Source organism: Lithobates pipiens, unplaced genomic scaffold (genome assembly GCF_037356315.1).
Source record: "Lithobates pipiens isolate NorthernLeopardFrog02 unplaced genomic scaffold, aLitPip1_a1.2 Scaffold_19, whole genome shotgun sequence".
Lineage (NCBI taxonomy): Eukaryota > Metazoa > Chordata > Amphibia > Anura > Ranidae > Lithobates > Lithobates pipiens.
This window is the reverse complement of record NW_027507764.1, coordinates 531,010,272-531,036,389: the sequence shown is the minus strand read 5'-3', so window position 1 is coordinate 531,036,389 and position 26,118 is coordinate 531,010,272. Positions and strand designations below refer to the sequence as shown.

Here is a 26,118-nt window from a genome sequence, read left to right as displayed (position 1 = left end):
ACCTAAGCTTACATACATATGGAAAAATATAAGAGAATTAGAACAGAAGGTAAGGGGAAGAAGAAAACATTGGAGAAAGATATATTAAGAAAACGCAAGAAGGTGGATGAGAACACTGTTTATGTATTGTTTGGAGGAGGAATGTTTGTGGACCGGGATAAATCATGCTACCCGTCAGTTCCAAAAGAGTAGAGATTATTATATTAAAGAAGACAGATGAGATATAGGGATATTTATAGAAAAGGTTTGTACGAATGTGATTCGTTTATTCCGGGAGGAAAAGTCGCATTAAGTTTTTCTATCCACAAGGTCTCCCTTCTTAAAATGGCTTTATCCCAGTCTCCACCTCGGGGACTAGGTGGTATCACGTCCAATGCGATAAATGATATCACTGAGGTGTTAAACTTGTGATAGAGGTCTAAGTGTCTACTGATGGATGTGACCATCTTGCCCCCTGATGAGAAGTAGACATGGTCCCTTATTCGTGCCCTAAAATGTCTAATCATTTTCCCTATATAGAAAGCTGAACATTCGCATGTCATTAGATAAATGACGCCATGTGTGTCGCAGTCCGCAAAGAATTTTGGGGTAAAAATTTCTCCATTAGGTAGAACAAAGGATTGGCCAGTCCTGATCAGGGGGCAAAAAGGGCACCCTCCACATCTAAAAATCCCATAGGAGGGACGGCTCCGAGGATTTTCATTGAAATGACTATTCGTGAGAATATCACGTAGGGATTTCGCTCTGCGGAACGTGATTTGAGGTTTGTTTTCAATATATTTAGCTACAATAGGGTCCTCTGTGAGGAGAGGCCAAAAGGTATCCAAAGTATCGCGTAAAATTGAGTGGTGGTTGGAGAACTTGGTTATGAAACGTACCCTGTTTGTCTGGTTGGACTTAGCTTGTGATTTGTACAGGAGGGTGGCACGAGATTGACGTTTGGCTCTATTATATGCTCTGTGCAGTGTTGATTTACTATAACCCCTAGCTTTTAGGCGTTCTTGGAGTAATTTGGCTTGAGTTTCAAAATCAGAGGTATGGGTGCAGTTGCGTCGTAAGCGGATATACTGAGCATAGGGGGGCTGGGTGTGCGCTAGTAGCGTGCAGGAGGGTGTTTCCTGCCGTTTCTTTACGATAGAGACTAGAAGCGATGAAGCCATCTTCATCCTTTTTAATAGTCAAATCTAATCTAATTATTGCTCATTGGTCCTAAAATCTTCTTAATAGAGACTACTATATTTATAAACTCAGAATTCTGACTTTGAATCTCAGAATTCTGACTTTAAAACTCAGAATTCTGACATTGAATCTCAGAATTCTGACTTTCAAAGTCAGAATTGTAAATTTAAATTTTTTTATTTTTTTTTACAGAATTCTGAGATTAAAAGTCAGAATTCTGAGATTCAAAGTCAGAATTCTGAGATTCAAAGTCAGAATTCTGAGTTTATAAATATAGTAGTCTCTATTAAGAAGATTTTAGGACCAATGAGCAATAATGTAGTAACACCCACAGACCATCATTCTGCAGACATACATGTCTGCTCTGTACATGGATATGTAAACCTATCTTAGTTATAGCACACAGTATAGGGAAGCAGGCAGTGCTGGGTTCTCTGGTTCCTCTACTGTATTAATAGTTCCTCGGTTTGCTGTCTTATCATTCCTCTCTGTCATCTGCTCCAACAAGAAGAGCCATGCTGAAAACGTGTGTATTGTGTGTGTGGGGGGGACACAGCTTCCATACATAACAGAAAACAATGGCCAGCACAGCTTTGCACCCCAACTTGTAGGAAACATTGCTCTATTGTCCCTAAACTGAGGGAATTGTGAATGGCTAGAAGGCAGCAGGACAATGTGTTTTATGGCCCTAACGGATTGATCATGGCAATTACTTATCTGAACTAACAGTTGTTTCACAAACAATTAACCTCCTATTAAACAAAAAAGACAACAAAAATAAGTAATGAGAGTTAATATAGTGGTTAGAGCAGCAGGCTTAAGTAGGTGAAGTTAAGTTAAGGGTTCTAATCCAGGTGATATAATATTTTTTATATATATATATATTTTTTAACCACTTGCTTACTGGGCACTTAAACCCCCCTCCTGCCCAGACTAATTTTCAGCTTTCAGCACTGATGCACTTTGAATGACAATTGCGCGGCCATACAACACCGTACCCAAATGAAATTTTTATAATTTTTTTCCCACAAATAGAGCTTTCTTTTGGTGGTATTTAATTACAGCTGGGAGTTTTATTTTTTGCTAAACAAACAAAAAAAGATGCAAAAAAAATAAAAAATCATGTTTAATAGTTTGTTATAAAATTTTGCAAACAGGTAATTTTTCTCCTTCATTGAAATGCGCTGATGAGGCGGCACTGGTGGACACTGGTGGGCACTGATAGGCGGCACTGGTGGGCACTGATAGGCGGCACTGGTGGGCACTGATAGGCACAGTTAAGGAGACACTGATGTCCCCATCACAGCCGCCGGTGATCGGCTTTTTTTTTCTCTCCTCGCGCTGTGAGCGCGAGGAGGAAAAATAGCCGATTACCGGCTCTGTTGTATCACATGATCAGCTGTCATTGGCTGACAGCTGATCACGTGGTAAGGGGTCGGGATCGACCCCTTGCTCGGATCCGTGATCAGGCGAGTCTCATAGACTCGCCGATCACAAAGCGCGCCGCGCACGCCCCTTAGGGGGCACGCAGGCCGCTCAAGCACGGTACGACATCAATAGACGTCGTCCCGGCAAAGCAGGTCCGCGCTGTAGCCATCATTCGGCTATAGCGCGGATCTCAAGAGGTTAAATATGACATAGTGAGGGCTTAAATTGTATTTCATCAATATATCCAAATTGATTTCAAGGTATATTAACAAAGACACACTGTTATATTGAGCACACAAAGTTGTAGTATATGCTGGCTACTATAAATTAGAGAGTAGAGATTTAGAAGAAAAAAAATGTGTATATATTAGGTTGATCAGATGGGAGCATTAAGGTGTCATCTTCAGTTTCCCCGGGGCGGTTCACAATTTCAGGAGACTGGTCATAACAGATCGATCATAGCAATTACTTGCCTGGACTAGTACAGTGGTTTCACTGAGAATTAATCTCATATTAAACTTAAAAAGCACTAATTAAAAGTCTTTAAGTGATAGCATAATGGTTAGAGTGACAGGCTTATATTGTTGAAGTTGTTGGTTCTAGTCCAGTTCAGAACTTGTTATAAATATATTGATTTTATTTTAAACTTATTTTAAAGTATGAGTTAGTGAGGACTTAAATTGTATTTTATTGATATTTCTAAATTGATTTCAAGGTATATTAACAAAGACATATTGATAAAATTGTTCTATATGCTGACTACTATAAGACCCCTTTCACACTGGGGCGCTTTGCTGCTGTGTCTCCAATGTGAAAGCCCCGAGGGCTTTCACACTGGAGTGGTGCGCTGGCAGGCCACGACAAAAAGTCCTGCTAGCAGCATCTTTGGAATGGTGAAGGAGCGGTGAAGCTTTGTGGTGGTTTTAACCCTTTCTCAGCCTCTAGAGGGGGAAAAAGCTCCACGCTAGTGACCGAAAAAGCGCAACAAAATTGGCAGTAAAGCAAAGCTAAAAATAGAGGTGTTTTACCATCAACACACCCACCGCGTCAGTGTGAAAGGGGCTTAAATTAGAGTAGGGATTTTTTTTACAATTCTGTGTATATATTAGGATGATTTTGGTAACATGGGGCCAGTTCTCAATTTCAGAAGACTGTCCCTGGAAGCTGCATGATAACCACCATGACTCACGACTCAGACCTGGGCTCTGCACTATAAGGTAATCTGTGTGTGTGTACTACAATGTACATGCACCCGCCGATATCTCCCCTTCACTGATTGGCTGTAGTTTATCCCCACTGACACTGATGCAGCGCCATTTTCCTCTTAGCTACACCGTTGACACAGGGAAATTTTTTTCCAGCTAATGGCACCACCAATGCAGGGTCATTTTTTCCATCCAGTGGCACCACCGATGCAGGGTTATTTTTCTTCTTTACTACTGTTAGCCCCTTATGTGTGCGCCAGTTTTAAACTCTTACATATTGCAAATATACAGTATATGCATATACAAGTACAGTATTTTGCTCTGTATGCCACTATTTTCTCAAAATCCCTACCTGGGAGGGGGAGCAGGCACAGTTGGGTACGGGATGACCTTGTCCTATCTCAGCTGGGGAGACTGATGTGACAGTAGGCTATAGTCATCCTCACGGATACATTTTTGGGACTCAGTGCCATTACAATGATCACTGCTAGAGTCACTGAGAACTATAGTCATTGCTAGAGACAGAGCTGTCTTTCAAAATCATAGGGTCCTAACAACCCCCCTTCCCCGCTCAGTGTTATTGTTGGTGCTAATGTGTGTGCTATGCAGCCATGATATGTAGTCTCCATGCAGAATAGTATGCAGAGATTGTGCAACTGGGGAGGCAATTAGTGACATGCAGTAAGTTTTAGTAGTAAAGATGTACAGGGCCATGCACAGTAACTAGTGTATGTAGTGGCCAGGGCCGTCTTTAGCGCAGGGCAAACAGGGCAGCTGCCCTGGGCCCATTTGCTGCAGGGGGACCCAAAGTAGCTGCACTGAAACCCACGCTCCTGCCCGCTAGGTCTTTTTTTAAGCCGGAGTTCCACAACCTGCACTGGTCATTTGCTGGCTGCTCTGCTTTGTTAGCTGCCGTTCAGAATCCTCTCTGCTCTCTACATCTCTACATGAGAGCAGACGAGAGAGAGGGGCGAAGAATCTACACGATCCTCGTGAAGCCAGCAACCTGCATGGACGTTCTGTGTAAGTTATGCTTTTTGTCACAACAGAATCGTATGACTTCCCTTCCAGTCAGATCCTGCTGCTTTCCAGGAGCAGACCGCGACTGCATGTGGGTGGGATCGGCATCGGGGAGGGAGGGGGGCAATGATGCCATTCTAACTGCACCTGCAAGAGCCCGGGAGAAAAGAAATTCCACATGCTGCTTAAGTACTGTGTGTAAATATGGATGGGGGAGTGATTGTGCACACTGTGACAGCCTGATCTGGGTGGGGGGGATAGATTGTTTTTGTGCACACTGTGATCGTCCAGTATGTCCTCTAATATAACCCCCCCAAGTCAGTCTGTCCTCTAGTACAGTCCACCCATTTCCCAGGTCAGTCTGTCCCCCAGTGTAATCCCCCCACGTCGGTATATAACCCAGTATGATCCATCTGACATGGGAGGATTATAATGGGGACAGACTGACCTGGGGGACAGTGGCGGAACTACCAGGGTTACAAAAATCACACTTGCGACCGTCCCTGGTGTTCCGACACTGTAGGGGGCACCCAGTGGGGTTGCTGACTGGAGGGCTCTGAACAGAGAGCGTCTCTCTCATAGAGCCCAGAGCCTGCACTGACAGTTCCCCCTCCCTCCTCACATGCGCTGATGGGAGAGGAGAGAGCTGATATGCTCCTTTCCCTCTTGCCCTGCTCCACCTTTGTGCACCATGGCAATTGTGAAGCCCAGCAGCTGAATTTGATCATTCCCACTTCCCAGGGTGCACACAGAGGGAGAGGGGCAGATCCGCTTAGTTCTCTCCAATCCGTGAAAGTGAGGAGGCGGGGGAACTGTCATTGCAGGCTCTGGGCTCTATGAGAGAGATGCTCTCAGCTCAGAGTTGGCACTGATAGGTGGCATCCATGAGCACTGATAGGCAGCATTGAGAAGCACCGATAGGTGGCACTGATAGATGGTATTGATGAGCACTGAAAGGCGGCACAGATGGGCACTTATAGGCAGAATTGATAAGCACTGATAGGCTGCACAGGGCATTGATAAGCCCTGACAGGTGGCACTGATAGGCGGCATTGAGGAACACTGATAGGTGGCATTGATGAGCACTGATAAGTGGCACTGATGGGCACTGATAAGGGGCGTTGATGAGCACTGATAGGCAGCATTGATGAGTACCGATAGGTGGCACTGATAGGCGGCATTGAGGAGCACTGATAGGTGGCATTGATGAGCAGTGAAAGGTGGCACTGATAGGCTGCACTGATGGACACTCACGTGCGGCATTGATGGGCACTGATAGGCTGCATTGATGGGCACTGATAGGCGGAATTGAGGAGCACTGATAGGCAGCACTGATGGGCACTAATGGTGATGCACTGATAATCAGGGCATTGATGATCAGTGCCCCGATTTTTTGTGTAAATAAGGTACTGACATTCTTGCCACTTAACGGCTCTCCTTTCCTCACACAGACACAGTTTGGAAGGAAAGTACTGCCGATAACCAGCAAGTCTGTTTATATGTAATCAGCTGATCACCTGGTAAAGGGCCGCTGTGATTGGCCTTTTACCGTGATCTGTGATCAGCTGTGTCTGAAGGACACAGCAGTTACAGAGTGCGCTGTATGCGTGCCCCAGGGGGCACACAGGAGGCAGGGCTCTGGGAGTTTGTCCGTGAACGCCCTCCCAGAACTGGAAGCCCCGGGCTTTGGTGCAAAGGGGGGGGGGGGGGGTTAGGAGGGCCCTTCATGGTTTTTTTCTCCAGGGCCCTAATGTTTCTAGTTACGCCTCTGCCCTCAATCTTGCACTCTGCCCATAGAGGACCCTTCAACCCTGCACATAGAGAACCCCTCAACCCTGCACTCTTCACATAGCGCACCCCTTAAACCTGCACTCTGTACTAAAGGAATCCTCAACCCTGCACTTTGCATATAGTGCACCCCTCAACTCTGCATATAGTGCACCCCTCAACTCTGCACTCTGTACGTAGCGCACTCCTCAACCCTGCAGTCTGTATATAGTGCACTCCTAAAATCTTGGTATGTAACAATGCCTCACTGTTTAGTGCAGTTTAGCCACACCCACAAGTTGATGCAGAGATAATGATGTGCAGTAACCTCTAGCAACCAATCAGTGAACAGCCATATGACAAGTGTAACCACGCCAGAAGTCTTAGGAAGGCAGTCGGATCCTCCGTCGGCTATAGTAGCAGTGAGCGGTAGGAAACGCTGTACCTATCTGGTTCTTCTGACATATTGTGAACAACGCTATGACATTATCCTTTGTTTGTGAGTGTACACTGTGAAGTTATATAAATAGCATTAAAGATGTTTTAAATTAGATTACGCTATGTCCGCTGTTCTTCTCTTTCACTGAATTTTGAGGGGGATGAGCGCAGAGGTGGATAAGAAAACGAAGATTGCTGCCACTTTTTGATTGTATATTTATACGTCAGATTGAACCTTTTTTCTGGTAAGGGTTGTATCAAGGGGGGTCTCTTCCACATGCCCCCTGTTTCAACCTATGCACGTGTAAAGGTGGTGTTTGTCTGTGTCAGCATTCTGCATTTCTGTTCAATCAGCATTATATGATGGCAATGCAGACATCCCAAGTCTCCCGCATTTGACGGCGGGCTGACGGACACCCACGAGCGTGGCATGATCTCCAGGCTGTCAACCGCAGCAGCCCGAGACACCCCCTCCTCCAGGCCAGGGGTGCCAGCGGCATCGCTATGGGGATTGATTGTACGAAAGCAGGTGCAGCACGGTGATTTCCCATGTGTCCCAGACTGTTACTCTGCCCTCCTCTCGTAACCCCCCAGCTCTCTCAATCACGGAGCGCCCGCCCTCTGCCAATCCAGCTCAGAGAAAGTTAGGAAGTCAGGGCAGCCAATGGAAGGTGAGCAGCAGCTGTCTGAAAATGACCCTGCATCGGTGGTGTCACTCTATAGAAAAAATAACCCTGCAACGTTGGTGTCACTGGATGGAAAAAATTACCCTGCATCAGTGGTGTCATTGTATGGAAAACAATTAGCCTGCATCAGTGGTATCATTGGATGGAAAAAAATTACCCTGCATCGGTGGTGTCATTGGATGGAAAAAAAACGACCCTGCATCGGTGGTGTCACTGGATGGAAAAAATTACCCTGTATCGGTGGTGTCATTAGCTGGGAAAAAAATTCCCCGCGTCAACGGTGTAGCTAAGAGGAAAATGGCGCTGCCTCAGTGTCAGTGGGGATAAACTACAGCCAATCAGTGAAGGGGAGATATCAGCGGGTGCATGTACATTGTAGTACACACACACAGATTACCTTATAGTGCAGAGCCCAGGGCTGAGTCGTAACACATGGTGGTTATCATGAAGCTTCCAGGGACAGTCTTCTGAAATTGAGAACTGGCCCCCATGTTACCAAAATCATCCTAATATATACACCGATTTGTAAAAAAAAAATCCCTACTCTAATTTAAGCCCCTTTCACACTGGCGCGGTGGGTGTGTTGGCGGTAAAACACCGCTATTTTTAGCGGTGCTTTACTGCCAATTTTGTGGCGCTATTCGGTCACTAACGTGGAGCTTTTGCCCCCACTAGAGGCTGAGAAAGGGTTAAAACCATCACAAAGCTTCACTGCTCCTTCACCGTTCCAAAGATGCTGCTAGCAGGACTTTTTGTAGTGGCCTGCCAGCGCACCACTCCAGTGTGAAAGCCCTCAGGGCTTTCACATTGGAGACACAGCAGCGGCTCTTTCAGGGTGCTTTGCAGGCACTATTTTTAGCGCTGTATCGCCTGCAAAGTGCCCCAGTGTGAAAGGGGTCTTATAGTAGTCAGCATATAGAACAATTTTATCAATATGTCTTTGTTAATATACCTTGAAATCAATTTAGATATATCAATAAAATACAATTTAAGCCCTCACTAACTCATACTTCAAAATAAGTTTAATATAAAATCAATATATTGAAAATATATATAACAAGTTGTGAACTGGACTAGAACCAACAACTTCAACAATATAAGCCTGTCACTCTAACCATTATGCTATCACTTAAAGACTTTTAATTAGTGCTTTTTAAGTTTCATATGAGATTAATGTTCAGTGAAACCACTGTATTAGTCCAGACAAGTAATTGCTATGATCGATCTGTTATGACCAGTCTCCTGAAATTGTGAACCGCCCCAGGGAAATTGAAGATGACACCTTAATGCTCCCATCTGATCAACCTAATATATACACATTTTTTTCTTCTAAATCTCTACTCTCTAATTTATAGTAGCCAGCATATACTACAACTTTGTGTGCTCAATATATCAGTGTGTCTTTGTTAATATACCTTGAAATCAATTTGGATATATTGATAAAATACAATTTAAGCCCTCACTATGTCATATTTATGGAAAAGCCCTGGGGCCATCATAAAAAAAATACAGAATTATGATTTTGAATTTTTTTTTTTACAGAATTCTGAGTTTGAAAGTCAGAATTCTGAAATTAAATGTCAGAATTCTGAGTTTGAAAGTCAGAATTGTAGGTTTAAAAACATCTACAGAATTCTGAGATTAAAAGTCAGAATTCTGAGTTTCAAAGCCAGAATTCTGAGTTTCAAAGTAAGAATTCTGAGTTTATAAATATTGCTCTGTATATGGATATGTAAATCTATCTTAGTTACAGCACACAGTATAGGAAAGCAGGCAGTGCTGGGTTCTCTGGTTCCTCTACTCTATTAATAGTTCCTTGGTTTGCTGTCTTATCCCTCTTTTGTCATCTGCTCCAACAAGAAGAGCCATGCTGAAAACGTGTGTATTGTGTGTGAGTGGGGGAGACACAGCTTCCATAGATAACAAAACACAATGGCCAGCACAGCTCTGCACCCCAACTTCTAGGAAACATTGCACTATTGTACCTATATGAGGGAATTGTGAATGGCTAGAAGGCAGCAGGACAATGTGTTTTATGGTCATAACGAATTGATAATAGAAATTACTTGTCTGAACTAACATAGTTGTTTCACAAACAATTAACCTATTAAACAGAAAAGGGAAAAACAAATGTACCTATTAAGAGTTAGTATAGTGGTTAGAGCAGCAGGCTAGTGCAGCTGAAGGTGAGGGTTCTAATCCAGGTGATAGCATGTTTTTATATATATATTTTTTAAATATGAGATAGTGAGAGCTTAAATTGTATTTTATCAATATATCCAAATTGATTTCAAGGTATATTAACAAAGACACACTGATATATTGAGCACACAAAGTTGTAGTATATGCTGGCTACTATAAATTAGAGAGTAGAGATTTAGAAGAAAAAACGTATATATATTAGGGTGATCAGATGGGATCATTAGGGTGTCATCTTCAGTTTCCCCGGGGGCGCTTCACAATTTCAGGAGACTGCATAGTTGCCAATAGTCCCGAATTTCCCGGGACATTCCCAGGATTTAGAACTTTTGCCTGATTTTAGTTTTTCCAGGGAAATGTCCCGGGAAATCCATTTTTTTCCAGATTTTTTTATTTTATTTATTTTTTTCCCTAGAGGTCCGTGGCCAGCGGAGATAATGTGTCTGTGTGTAATCTCGCCAGCCCTGCATGCTGCCAGAGTTAGTCCTAGCTCACGCTGTGCGTTTCTGTCTCCTAAGGTCAGTCTCTCTCATCTGCCTTGTCAGCCACCCCCCGTCAGCTGTCCCCCTTCCTCTGTCAGCTGCCCCCCCTCTGTCTGACCCCGCTCTTCTCTCTCTGACCCCTCTCTGCTCTGTGTGACCCCTCTCTGCTCTGTGTGACCCCTCTATTCTCTGTCTGACCCTTCTTTTCTCTGTCTGACCCCTCTGGCCCCCCTCTTCTCTGTTTAACCCCTCTCTTCTCTGTCTGATCCCCCTCTTCTCTGTCTGATCTCCCTCTTCTCTGTCTGACCCCCCTCTTCTCTGTCTGACCCCCCTCTTCTCTGTCTGACCCCCCCTCTTCTCTGTCTGACACCCCCTCTTCTCTGTCTGACCCCCTCTGTCTGACCCCCTCTGTCTGACCCCTCTCTTCTCTGTCTGGCCCCCCTCATCTCTGTCTGACCTCTCTGACCCCTCTGATCTCTGTCTGACCCTGTCATGGTCGTCCCGGTAATCCAGTGGCATATGAGAGACCTGCCCGCAGAATCCCCATGTTAAGAGCTAGCCGGTACCCATGGGCGCGCAATGATACGAACGGGCGCACGCGGGTGCGCGATGATACGAACGGGCGCACGCGGGTGTGTGGGATCACGAACGGGCGCACGGTTACATACGGTTACTTAAAGGAATCCGTCACTGTGCCTCCTTGCTGTCCAGTCTACAGTGTGTCCGGTGATCCTGTTATCTGCTACCTAGTTGTCTTTGATTCCTGTTTACCCGGCCTGTTCCTGACAACGTCTGTTTGCTGCCTGCCACGATCCTTCGGCTTGTCTGACTACGCTTTTGCCTCTCCCTTGGTACCGTTGCTGCCCGCCTGTTACTGACCCGGCTTGTACCTCCGACCCCCTTCTGCTGACCGCAGTTCCAGCCTGACCGCTGAGTGCCTGCTGCCACCTGCTGTTCCAGCCTGACCGCTGAGTGCCTGCTGCCACCCGCTGTTCCAGCCTGACCGCTGAGTGCCTGCTGCCACCCGCTGTTCCAGCCTGACCGCTGAGAGCCTGCTGCCACCTGCTGTTCCAGCCTGACCGCTGAGTGCCTGCTGCCACCCGCTGTTCCAGCCTGACCGCTGAGTGCCTGCTGCCATCTGCTGTTCCAGCCTGACTGCCAAGTGCCTGCTTACCCAGCGCTCCTGTGGTTCTTCCGCTTCCCCAAGGGACCTACCCCTTTTTGTTTCTCCCTCCATTGCTCATTCATCTCAGACTGTAACCACAACCCCTTCTAGGCACGTCCCTTTAAGCCACGCTCATTACCCGCCCACATTTTCTTAAACCACACCCACCAATGCATGCCCTGCCCCTAATTATAATGTGACTCTGCCCATCGCCAAAAAAAGTGTCCCTAAATCTTTTTTTACAATGTTGGCAACTATGAGACTGGTCATAACAGATCAATCATAGCAATTACTTATCTAGACTAGTACAGTGGTTTCACTATGAATTAATCTCATATTAAACATAAAAACCAGGTAAAAAGATTCTTTAAGCTATAGCATAGTGTTATTGACATTGTGGGTTCTAATCCTGTTTGGAATGCATTTGTTTAGTTATATATATATTCTCAATATATTGATTTTATATTAAACATTTTAAAGTATGAGTTAGTGAGGGCTTAAATTGTATTTTTATTGATATATCCAAATTGATTTCAAGGTATATTAACAAAGACATATTGATAAAATTGTATATGCTGACCAGGGCTGGTGCAAGGATTTTTGACACCCTAGGCGAAACCTAATTTTGCCGCCCCCCTCACAGCCTCACCAGCGACCATCAAATGCAGCCTCGCCAGCGACCATCAAATACAGCCTCGCCAGTGCCCATCAAATGCATCCTCGCCAGCGCCCATTAAATGCAACCTCGCCAGCGACCATTAAATACAGCCTTGCCAGTGACCATTAAATACAGCCACGCCAGCGACCATTGAATACAGCTTCGCCAGCGACCATCAAATACAGCCTCGCCAGTGCCCATTAGATACAGCCTCACCAGCGACCATCAAATACAGCCTCGCCAGCGCCCATCAAATGCAACCTCGCCAGCACCCATTAAATACAGCCTCGCCAGTGACCATCAAATGCAGCCTCGCCAGCGACCATCAAATGCAGCTCCGCCAGTGACCATCAAATGCAGCCTCGCCAGCGACCATCAAATGCAGCTCCGCCAGCGACCATCAAATGCAGCCTCGCCAGCGACCATCAAATGCAGCCTCGCCAGCGACCATCAAATGCAGCTTTGCCAGCGACCATCAAATGCAGCCTCGCCAGCGACCATCAAATGCAGCCTCGCCAGCGACCATCAAATGCAGCCTCGCCAGCGACCATCAAATGCAGCTCCGCCAGTGACCATCAAATGCAGCCTCGCCAGCGACCATCAAATGCAGCCTCGCCAGCGACCATCAAATGCAGCCTCGCCAGCGACCATCAAATGCAGCCCCGCCAGCGACCATCAAATGCAGCCTCGCCAGCGACCATCAAATGCAGCTCCGCCAGCGACCATCAAATGCAGCCTCGCCAGCGACCATCAAATGCAGCTCCGCCAGCGACCATCAAATGCAGCCTCGCCAGCGACCATCAAATGCAGCCTCGCCAGAGACCATCAAATGCAGCCTCGCCAGCGACCATCAAATGCAGCTTTGCCAGCGACCATCAAATGCAGCCTCGCCAGCGACCATCAAATGCAGCTTTGCCAGCGACCATCAAATGCAGCCTCGCCAGCGACCATCAAATGCAGCCTCGCCAGCGACCATCAAATGCAGCCTCGCCAGCGACCATCAAATGCAGCCTCACCAGCGACCATCAAATACAGCCTCGCCAGCGACCATCAAATGCAGCTCCGCCAGCGACCATCAAATGCAGCCTCGCCAGCGACCATCAAATGCAGCCTCGCCAGCGACCATCAAATATAGCCTTGCCAGCGACCATCAAATACAGCCTCGCCAGCGACCATCAAGTGCAGCTGGGGGGGGGGGGGGCAGATCAGTCAATATAATACATATACACACACATTTTAAAACTACATTTCATTGTCATCACATATACAATCTCATTAACTCAACAGTTTTTACTTAGCACACCAGTAACACCTGTTCCTCGCTTGCAGTTGCACCAACTCTGCTGTACTGCCTGTGTACCTGCCTGCTGCTGTTCTGTGTCGGTGCAGTGCCTGATGCCTCTTCCAGTTCCAGCCAGCCCAGGCTACATCTGTCCCCAAGCCCAGAGAGCCACTGCCACACTATGCTATATCCAATTCCCATCATGTACTCCGCTCCAGTAGTGATGGCCAGGAGAGTGTGGGGGGGGGGAGCCAAGGGGGGCTGTGCTGCTGGCCTGGACACACACAGGAAATGGACAGTGTTGCTGTGTGCTCCACGGTGGGACAGTCACATGACATGTCACAGACTGCCTAATAGTGTCAGAGGGAGAGCGGAGAGGGAGAGGAGAAGGGGGGCTGCTGCCTGACAGTGACACTGTGATACACAGCAGAGAGCGCCCTGGGGGTTGCTGGACAGACATGTGACACATTCGCTCGTTGCTCATATGATAGAAGAGCAGAGAGGAGGGATTAGTGTGTCGTAACCCTGTACTGTAGAGCGGAGACCTGGGAGGAGGGGGGGCGGGGGTTGGTGGTGCTGCTTAACATGGCTCTATGGAGGATAGACAGTGCGGGAGTAAAATAGCCAGCGGCCGGGCGCCCTAGGCGGCAGTGCGCCCTAGGCGGTTGCCTAATCCGCCTAGTGGTAGCACCGGCCCTGATGCTGACTACTATAAGACCCCTTTCATAGCTAAAAATAGCACCTGCAAATCGCCCTGAAAGAGCCGCTGCTGTGTCTCCAATATGAAAGCCCCGAGGGCTCACACACTGGAGTGGTGCGCTGGCAGGATGCTACAAAAAGTCCTGCTAGCAGCATCTTTTGATTGGTGAAGGAGCGATGTATACACCGCTCCTGCCCATTGAAATCAATGGGGCAGCGCAGCTATACTGCCGGCAAACCCCTTTCTCAGCCACTAGGGGGGGTAAAAGCACCCTGCTAGCGGCTAAATAGTGCCATGAAATTGGCGGTAAAGCACCACTAAAAATAGCAGCATTTTACTGCTGATGCACCCACCCCCCCCCAGTGTGAAAGTGAATAGGGATTTTTTACAAATCTGTGTATATATTAGAATGATTTTGGTGACATGGGGCCAGTTCTTGATTTCAGGATACTGTCCCTTGAAGCTGCATGATAACCACCATGTCTCACGATTCAGCCCTGGGCTCTGCACTATAAGGTAATCTGTGCATGTGTACTACAATGTACATGCACGAGCGGATCCCTCCCTTCACTGATTGGCTGTAGTTTATCCGCACTGACACTGATGCAGTGCCATTTTCCTCTTAGCTACACCGTTGGAATTTTTTTCCAGCTAATGACACCGCCGATACAGGGTCATTTTTTCCATCCAGTGACACCCCCCGATGCAGGGTAATTTTTTCCATCCAGTGACACCACAAATGCAGGGTTATTTTTCTTCTTTACTACTGTTAGCCCCTTATGTGTGCACCAGTTTTAAAATCTTACATATTGCAAATATACTGTATATGCATATACAGGTACAGTATTTTGCTCTGCATGCCACTATTTTCCCAAAATCCCCACCTGAGAGGGGGGAGCAGGCACAGTTGGGTACTGGATGACCTTGTCCTATCTCAGCTGGGGAGACTGAGGTGACAGTAGGCTATAATCATCCTCACGGATACATTGCCATTACAATGATCACTGCTAGAGTCACTGAGAACTATATTGGTCATTGCTAGAGACAGAGCTGTCTTTCAAAATCATAGGGTCCCATGTCGTATACCTAACAACCCCACTTCCCCGCTCAGTGTTACTGTTGGTGCTAATGTGTGTGCTATGCAGTCATGATATGTAGTCTCCATGCAGAATAGAATGCAGAGATTGTGCAACTGGGGAGACAATTAGTGACATGCAGTGAGTTTTAGTAGTAAAGATGTACAGGGCCATGCACAGTAAATAGTGTATGTAGTGGCCAGGGCCATCTTTAGCGCAGGGCAAACGGGGCAGCTGTCCTGGGCCCAATTGTTGTAGGGGGGCCCAAAGTAGCAGCACTGAAACCCACACTGCTGCCAGCTCGGTCTCTTTTTAAGCCGCAGTTCCACAACCTGCGCTGGTCATTTGCTGGCTGCTCTGCTTTGTCAGCTGCCATTCAGAATCCTCTCTGCTCTCTACATCTCTACATGAGAGCAGACGATGGAGAGGGGCGAAGAATCTACACAGGCACACGATCCTCATGAAGTCAGCAGCCTGCATGGACGTCCTGTGTAAGTTATGATTTTTGTTACAACAGAATCGTGTAACTTCCCTTCCAGTCAGATCCTGCTGCTTTCCAGGAGCAGACTGTGACTGCGTGTGGGTGGGATCGGCATCGGGGGGAGGGGGGGGGATGATGCCATTCTAACTGCACCTGCAAGAGCCTGGGAGAAAAGAAATTCCACATGCTGCTTAGGTACTTTGTGTAAATATGGACGGGGGAGTGTGCACACTGACAGCCTGATCTGGGTGGGGGGTTAGATTGTTTTTGTGCACACTTTGATCGTCCCGAATGTCCTCCAATATAACCCCCCAAGTCATTCTGTCCCCTAGTACAGTCCTCCCTTTTCCCAGGTCAGTCTGTCCCCCAGTATAATCCCCCCATGTCAGTATGTACCCCAGTATGATCCATCTGACATGGGAGGATTATAATGGTGACAGACTGACCTGGGGGGCATTGGCGGAACTACCAGGGTTACAAAGCTCGCACTTGCGACCGTCCCTGGTGTTCCGACACTGTAGGTGGCCCCAGTGGGGTTGCTGACCAGAGGGCTCTGAACTGAGAGTGATTTTACATATTCCAAGTTAACCCTTCAGGAATGTACCCGATGACCCCATACCACTGGTGGGTTCCAAACCATTCTATTATCCAGAATGTTTCCTCCTCCAAAGACCAACCACCACCAGGCTGCCATGACAACCACATAGCAAGAACAGCTACGATAGGGAAAGAAGGTGGGAAGTTTCCTCTCTTCTGAAAAATCTGGGTGACTTCCAGTTCCTGGGGGACGTGGTTTAAGCATGTTGGAGTGAGACGTTAGGAGCTGAGAGTGGCAGTATTGCAGTGCACTCCACTGGAGAGCGAGCGGACCTGGAGATTCATCGGCTCATGCCGAGACATGGGAACCCAGGAGTGCCTTACACTCCCAGCCACTCGTATATAACGCAGTACCTGGCAGTAAAAAGAGGTACGGAGCCGCTAATAGATACCAGCATGGTCCCACAACATGTGACGCGGCTAACGCAGGGTCAGCAAAAATCAATGGAGGCACCCATATTGGCAAATGAGACCATGGGAGGAATCCAAACGGAATCAATGGAATTAAACCCCACAATACCTTCTCAGATGTTCATCAGTAGGGATGGGCGAACGGTTCGCCCAGCGGTTGTTTCGCGGCGAATTTTGGCTGTTCGCCGATTGCCCGATCGGCGGACTATTGCCGATGTTCGCCCGGCAGACTTCCGTGTTTACTGGGTAAAATAACTTTGACCTATAATGACACATCCATCATGGGGTACAGGACAGCCAATTGAGACATTACAGCACATGGACACTTGGACATTCCCCCTAACTTATAAATAGACCCGATCCGGTGGCCATTTTACATTCTTTCGTATGGGAGAGCAGGGAGAGACTGCAGTGACCCAAATCGCTAGCTATTTGGTCCACAAAAGTTCTTTTCAGGACTGGTATAGGTGTTAGGTGTAGTTCAGGATATAGGTTTGAGGCACTGCTGTGCTAGTGATTGTTGCAGCAGCCTGTCTTTTGTCAGTGTAGAGAGAGGGACAGACAGGACGCTGTGTGTTGCAGAGAGGGACAGTCAGTTTAATCATCAGCTGTTACTATTAGGTCCACAAAAGTCCTTTTCAGGACTGGTATGGTAAAGTAATACAGGATATAGTTTTAAGTGCTATTCAAGTTATTGTTCCAGCAGCCTGTGTTTTGTCAGTTTAAATAGGGACAGGCAGGAAGCTGTGTGTGGCAGTGAGGGACAGTCAGTTTAATCAGTAGCTGTTACTATTAGGTCCACAAAGGTTCTTTTCAGGACTGGTATGGTAAAAGGCTTGTACACGTATAATATTCTTTCTTCCAAATATAGAAAGAATATTATACTTGACTGCTGCCCTTCTGCTGCAGTAGTCCTTTATCAGTATAGGGATTGAGGTACAGTCTGCTAATCATTCACAACCTACTAGTTCCACAAAGGTCCTTATAAGGACTGGTAAGGTATAGGGTACTACAGTACATAGGGTTGAGTGAGGTACAGTCTGCTATTCCTTAAGGACTGGTATAGGTCCCACCATCCCTGTGCTATGCTGACATCCTCCTGGGGCTGCTTATTATGAGGGGCTCCCACCATCCCTGTGCTATGCTGACATCCTCCTGGGGCTGCTTATTATGAAGGGCTCCCACCATCCCTGTGCTGTGCTGACTTCCTCCTGGGGCTGTACCTCTGCTGTGCATATTATGAGGGGCTCCCACCATCCCTGTGCTATGCTCATTATGAGGGGCTCCCACCATCCCTGTGCTGTGCTGACTTCCTCCTGGGTCTGCTTATTATGAGGGGCTCCCACCATCCCTGTGCTATGCTGACATCCTCCTGGGGCTGCTTATTATGAGGGGCTCCCACCATCCCTGTGCTGTGCTGACTTCCTCCTGGGGCTGTACCTCTGCTGTGCATATTATGAGGGGCTCCCACCATCCCTGTGCTATGCTCATTATGAGGGGCTCCCACCATCCCTGTGCTATGCTCATCATGAGGGGGTCCCACCATCCCTGTGCTATGATGACTTCCTCCTGGGGCTGCTTACGGTGCAGGTGTCAGTGCTGTATATCACGGTGCTGTTGTCAGTGCTGTATATCACGGTGCTGGTGTGAGTGCTTTATGTCACGCTGCTGATGTCAGTGCTCTCTATCACAGTGCTGGTGTCAGTGCTGTATATCACGGTGCTGGTGTCAGTGCTTTATTTCACGCTGCTGATGTCAGTGCTCTCTATCACGGTGCTGGTGTCAGATCACTCTATCACGGTGCAGGTGTCATTGCTGTATGTCACGCTGCTGATGTCAGTGCTGTATATCACGGTGCTGGTGTCAGTGCTGTATATCATGGTGCTGGTGTCAGTGTTTTATATCACGCTACTGATGTCAGTGCTCTCTATCACGGTGCTGGTGTCAGTGCTGTATATCACGGTGCTGGTGTCAGTGCTTTATGTCACGCTGCTGATGTCAGTGCTCTCTATCACGGGGCTGGTGTCAAATCACTCTATCACGGTGCAGGTGTCATTGCTGTATGTCACGCTGCTGATGTCAGTGCTCTCTATCATGGTGCTGGTGTCAGTGCTTTATGTCACGCTGCTGATGTCAGTGCTCTCTATCACGGTGCTGGTGTCAGATGACTATCACGGTGCAGGTGTCATTGCTGTATGTCACGCTGCTGGTGATCATCTCCTGTACCCTCTTCTTTGCCTACCCTGACCTTCCCTCTCCTCCATTGCCTTCATGCGCTCCACAGTCCTGAATTGTCACAACAATTTCACATATAAAAAAAGAATGCTTGTAGTTGTCGATCCCAGATTCACCTCATACATGTGTTATGTCATTGGCCATGTGGTGGGACTATGTTTGCACAGCTAGTAATTATTTTGTGGCTGCAAATTTGACCTGTAGGTTTGCAAAGTTTGCCTCCCATTGAAGTCAATGGGGCCCGCCACGAACGTTATGGTTCGCGAACTATCGGCCGCGTTTGCGGTCCGCGTTCGCGAAACGTCCCTTCGGAAGTTCGTCCATCACTATTCATCAGAGACCCACAGGGTAGAGAGACAGATATCAGACAATTTATTCTGGCTCTCCCCACTATAGAAGATATACAGGTGTTGATGAGCAATTTAATCGGGACTCTGACAGACGAAATAGAAGTTTGCTCTAAAGTAGAGGCAATAGATCAAAAAGATTGCTCCGTTGTGAGACATCACAAAGTACAGCCAATACACGCATAGATATGGTGGAAGAAAAATAAAAAATGCAGCATCAGAGATTGTTAACATTACAATTGCATGCTGAAGATTCTGAAAATAGAAGGAATAACATATGTATTAAGGTTATTTCAGAAACCATATTGTCACTGGATCTGGGAGATAGAGCAACTTTTATTTTTAATAAAATATTGGAGAACCCCCCCAGATCTCATAATGAATTGGATCAAGTGCATTCCAGTAGTTCGTAATCCTGCTCAGGCAGCTTACAGAGATGTCCTATGTCGAGTATATTTTTTTAAGATAAAGGAGGACATAATGAGAGCAGCATGGCAGAAAGGCCCACTGGAATATAATAAAGAGGAAATACAAGTCTATCCTGATTTGTGTCGGCAGACAAGAAACAGGCGACGTATGCTGAGACCGCTACTGGAACATGTGTGAGCAAAGGGTGCGACATATAGATGGGGTTACCCACTGTCTGATTATTAAAAAAGAGAAACACATTTTTAATTTATATGATCCAGAGCAATTGCCAGAGTTATTTATGTTTCTGGTTTTAGAAGCGTTCAAGGTTCCCAACTGGATAGACTTGCCAATACTTAAGGAAAGAGGATCTATGCAGCAAAGGAAACATCAGGAGAGAAAGACATTCCAGGCGGATCACCATGTTTAAGTAACTTTATTTATAACTCTCAGAATTGGAGGGACTTTATATTTATCACTTTTTCATTTTATCTTTACTAATGCGATGGGAGTTTAAGATCTTTCTCCCTTCCTCTTGAGAACTGAAACTGAATAATGGAAGTGGACTTTCCCTTGGAGGAGAGGGGAAAAGGAAACATTTTTATGTGAGTGTGGTATTTGGACATTCAACACAAAAATGTTTGATTTGATTATAGATTTTGTGGTGTATAATTAAGGGAGGGTGTTTAAAAGATGATTGTTCATTAAGATAGGGGGAGGGGTGGAGGCAAATTTTCACAAAGTCTTTCTTTTCTTTTTTTTGTATAGAGTGTTGATCACAAGATGGGTGGGGGGATTTGGAGTAGGTTGGGTGTATGCATTTTTTTTCTTTTTGTTTGAAAATAGTTCTAAAGTATTGATCACAAGATGGGGGGTACACATTCCTTTTTTTTTTCGCTTTATTTCATGATATTATATAATGATATGTATTGGATTTGTCTGGTATAGTATTAATGTATTCACTAAACAAGGGAATGGTAGTAATGCTTGGAAAACTAGAGGAGGGTATTTTTTATACAAAAAGAGAAGGGGTAGGGGAAGGAAAAGGGGGTCAAGAGTAGGGATGAGCCAAACACCCCCAGGTTCAGTTCGCACCGGAACCTTCGAACGGACCGAAAATTCCTACGAACGTTAGAACCCCATTAAAGTCTATGGGACTTGAAAATTCAAAATCACAAGTGCTAATTTTAAAGGCTAATATGCAAGTTATTGTACTAAAAAGGGTTTGGGGACCTGGCTCCTGCCCCAGGGGACATGGATCAATGCAATTTTTTTTTTAAAAAGGCCTTTTTTTGGGAAAACAGATTTTAATGACGCTTAAAGTGAAAAAAAGAGAAATATTCCTTTAAATATCATGCCTGGGGTGTGTCTATAGTATGCCTGTGAAGTGGCACGTGTTTCCCATGTTTGGAATAGTCCCTGCACAAAATGACAATTAACGTTTTAAAGTCATTTAAAACTGCTTGCGTCTGGTTCCAGCAATATTGTCAGAAACCATGAAACAGACTGAGACAGAAGTACAATCAAATCACACTTGTTTATTAATAAAAACAAAAAGGTAAATAGAAAAAGCGTAGTCAAGCATAGCCAGATCGGGTAGTCAGCCAGTCCAAAGTTCATTAACCAGATCGGGTAATCAGCCAGGCCAGAAGTCAGGGATCCAAGGAGAGCAACTGCCATCAGGATAAGAAGCCAGGAGGGATGTCAGCAATCCAGTCTTGAAACAAACAGCCGGAGATGGTTCCTTGTGATGTGACCAACGCGAAGGAAAGAGTGAGCTGGAAGGCTTTAAATAGGCAGGTCAGACGAGCATCATTGGGAACAGCTGGTAACTGGAAAGAGGAGAGAACTGTCAATTAGCCGACGGCTGAGCGGCCAGCCCAGAGGAGGAAGGGCTAAGCCAGCCCTGACAGTACCCCCCCCCCCCCCCAATGACCCCTCTCCCTCGGAGGGCCACCGGGCTTGAGGGGAAACCGTCTATGAAACCCGCAGAGGAGGACAGGAGCATGTACGTCAGAGGATGAAACCCAGGAGCGTTCCTCCGGACCGTATCCCTTCCAATGTACCAGGTACTGTATGCGCCCACGGAACCTACGGGAGTCAACAATGGATTGTACCTCATACTCCTCATGGTTCTCAACCAGAATAGGATGAGGACGTGGCACTGAAGTGGTAAATCGGTTACAGACCAATGGTTTCAATAAGGAGACATGAAACACATTTGAGATGCACATACTAGGAGGAAGGTCCAACGCATAAGCTACTGGGTTAATCCTGCGAAGGATACGGAAAGGCCAAATAAACTGAGGTGCAAACTTCAGTGAGGGAACACGAAGCCGGAGGTTGCAAGATGACAGCCAGACCCTGTCCCCAACCTGGTAGGAAGGGGCAGGCAGGCGTCTGCGGTCAGCATGGAGTCTGTACCTATCATTAGCATGACGCAAAGCCTCCTGGACTTGTACCCAAGTGGAACGTAGACCACGGAGATGCTCCTCTAATGCAGGAATACTCTGTGGAACAAACGAGTCAGGCAACATGGAAGGTTGGAAACCATAATTCGCCATAAATAAAGACAATCGGGAGGCAGAATTCAAGGCACTGTTGTGAGCAAACTCTGCCCAAGGTAATAGGTCAGACCAGTTGTTATGATGGTCAGAAATATAGCAACGTAGGAATTGCTCCAAGGACTGATTGGTTCGTTCTGCAGCCTCATTAGACTGCGGGTGATACGCAGAAGAGAACGCAAGCTGGATTCCCAACTGTGCACAAAAGGCTCGCCAGAACCAGGAGACAAACTGACTGCCCCTATCCGAGACAATCACCTTGGGTAGCCCATGTAAGCGAAAGATCTCCCGAGCAAAAATGGAAGCCAGTTCCTTAGAGGTGGGCAACTTCTTAAGTGGAATACAATGACACATCTTTGAGAATCGGTAAACCACCATAAGGATAACAGTGTTGCCTTGGGAGTTGGGCAATTCCACAATGAAATCCATAGACAGGTGTGTCCAGGGTCTCTCTCCATTGGGTATGGGTTGTAGGAGGCCCACTGGAAGGTGTCGTGGAGTCTTAGTCTGAGCACACACGGGACAGGCAGCTATGAAGGCAGTAACATCAGCCTGTAGACTAGGCCACCAGAATTGTTGGGAGATGGCCCAAATGAGTTGATTCTTCCTAGGATGGCCAGCTGCCTTGGGAGAATGGTAAGTCTGGAGCACTGCAGTACGGAGACTCTCTGGGACAAAGCAGCGGTCACAAGGTTTATCAGGAGGAGCCTGGACCTAAGCAGCAAGAATTTTGTCACCCAAAGGAGAAGTAAGACTGGTGCAAACTGTAGCCAAGATACAATCAGGAGGAATCATAGGAACCGGAACCAATTCCGACTTGGAAGTGGAGGAAAATTGTCGTGACAAGGCATCAGCCCTTACATTCTTAGTACCGGGTAAGAATGAGACAATGTAATTAAAGCTCGACAAGAAAAGAGCCCATCGTGCCCTTCTGGGAGAGAGTTGCTTAGCCTCAGACAAGAATGTAAGATTCTTATGGTCAGTAAGAATAAGAACAGGCACAGTGGTACCTTCAAGGAGATGTCTCCATTCTTTCAGGGCTAAAATGATCGCCAACAGCTCTCTGTCACCAATCTCATAATTGCACTCAGCAGGTGACAATTTCTTGTAAAAGTAGCCACACAGATGCATAGCACCCTCAGAGTTAGGACGTTGAGACAGAAGGGCGCCAACTCCAGTCTCAGAAGCATCAACTTCTAGGATCGTAGGATCTAAGGCAACGTAGGATCAGGATGTGCCAACACAGGAGCAGAAACAAAGGCAACCTTGAGAGTCTCAAAGGCCTTAATGGACTCCGGAGACCAACTCTGTGGGTTACCGTCCTTTCTGGTCATATTAGTCAGAGGCTTGACCAGAGACGAGAAGTTACAGATAAACTTCCGATAGTAGTTGGCAAAGCCCAGGAAACGCTGCAGAGGACGTAAACCCACGGGTCGAGGCCACTGTAGGACTGCCAACAGTTTCTCTGGGTCCATCGAAAAACCAGCAGTGGAAATTACATAGCCCAGGAATGTAACCTGTTCACGATGGAACTCGCACATCTCCAGTTTACAATAGAGATTGTTCTCTCTTAGTTTCTGAAGTACACGACAGACATCTGTGTGGTGGCTCTCCAGGGACTTGGAAAATATGAGGATATCATCGAGATAAACCACCACACACAATTGCAACAAATCTCGGAGGACATCGTTAATAAATTCCTGGAAAACTGCCGGGGCGTTACAAAGGCCAAAAGGCATTACCAGGTATTCATAATGGCCTGTTCTGGTATTAAACGCAGTTTTCCACTCATCGCCTTCCTTAATGCGCACGAGATTGTATGCCCTTCTCAGGTCAAGCTTTGTGAAAACCGTTGCTCCCTTGAGGCAGTCAAATAACTCTGTAATCAATGGAATCAGGTAGGCATTCTTGATCGTGACACGATTGAGACCCCTAATCTATACAAGGTCTCAGTTCACCGCTCTTCTTTTTCACGAAGAAGAAACCAGCACCAGAAGGAGACGAGGACTTGCGGATGAAACCTAGAGAAAGTGCGTCAGAAACATACTCCTCCATGACCTTATCCTCCAAGACTGACAAAGGGTAAACCTGGCCACGAGGAGGTATGGCACCAGGTTGAAGGTCAATTGCTCAATCATAAGGCCTATGTGGAGGCAAACTACCGGCTTGACCTTTATCAAAGACATCGCCAAAATTACGGTACTCCTCCGGCAGGGAGGGGAGTGAAGTGGTGCACAGGACCTTGGATACCTTCAGGAAGCATGTCTCACTGCATTGTGGTGACCAGAAGTGAACCTCAGCACGGAGCCAATCAAAAGAGGGGTTGTGCCTCTGTAACCAAGGACAACCAATAACCAGCGGAAACCTGGGTGAGGAAATAACTTGGAATTGGATTATCTCATGGTGAAGAGCCCCTACGGTCATGGACAAAGGGACCGTCTCATGAGTCACATGGGCAGGCTGTAAAGGTCTCCCATCAAGAGCCTCAATGGCAAGTGGAGTGTCACGCAGCTGCAGTGGAATCGAGTGCTGCGAAACAAATGCAGCATCAATGAACAGGCCTGCAGCCCCAGAGTAGATTAGAGCCTGTATCTCGATGGACGACTCAGCCCAAGAAATGGTGACCAAAACTAGGGGCTTATCCTTTTGGATAACTGGGGATGAAACAACGCCACCTAAGGTCTGTCCATGACAGGACCTTAAGGTTTGAACGTTCCCTGGACGGGTAGGACAAGACTTCAAAAAGTGACCTGCCTGGCCACAATAAAGGCACAATCTCTCCCTCCTCCTAAAGGCTCTCTCATCCACAGAGAGACGCGTGAAGCCCAGGTGCATGGGTTAATCTTCACTGACCAACTCGGTACCAGGAGGCATGGGTGGTGAGGGAGGCATGGGTGGGACTACAAAGCTCTGAGGCAAACGTACAGGAGGCTTCCGCAAGCGCTCCTTAAGAGAAAGTTTTTCTCTGAGTCTGGAGTCAATGAGGATGGCAAACGAGATCAATCTCTCCAGCTCAGTGGGTATATCTCGGGCTGCTATCTCATCCTTGATGGAATCCGAGAGACCATGAGAAAAAGCAGCCACGAGGGCATCATTGTTCCAAGCAACCTCTGCTGCCAGAGTACGGAATTCAATGGCGTAGTCGGCAACAGTTCTCGTACTCTGCTTGATGGACATGAGGCACTTGGCAGCAGAAGCAGAGCATGCGGGAATGTCAAAAATCCTTTTAAAGGAGCCCACAAACTGAGGGTAACTCAAGACAACAGGTTTTTTCGTCTCCCATAGAGGGTTAGCCCAGGCCAAGGCTCTCTCAGAAAGCAAAGATATCACGAAACTACTTTGCTTCTGTCAATGGGAAACACCTGGGGCAGCATTTCGAAGTATATCTCAACCTGATTGAGAAACCCTCTGCATTGAACTGGATCGCCCCAAATCGCTGGGGAAGCAAAGCAGAAACAGACATACCTCTTATAGAGGTAATACTCGAGGCGGGTGCCTGCACAGAGACTGGCGCAGCAGCAGGGACGGCCTGCGACTCAGGTTGTACCGGAGCAGCCACCGTGGGGGATTCCAGACGAGCCATGCGATTCAGGAGCATTTGTAACGCCAAGGCAAACTGATCCATGTGGTGATCTTGCTCATCCAATCTGGAAAAAATATTACCAACAAGTGGATTGACTGTATCTTCTGAATTCATGGCCTTCGCGTACTGTCAGAAACCATGAAACAGACTGAGACAGAAGTACAATCAAATCACTTGTTTATTAATAAAAATAAAAAGGTAAATAGA

The 26,118-nt window shown here is 46.9% G+C and overlaps 1 protein-coding gene across 7 annotated transcripts in view; it reads left to right on the top strand.

The window, feature by feature from the left end:
• The window catches only part of SLC43A1 (solute carrier family 43 member 1), a 740,549-nt gene that overhangs the window by 477,170 nt on the left and 237,261 nt on the right, over window positions 1–26,118 (top strand). The window lies entirely within an intron of this gene.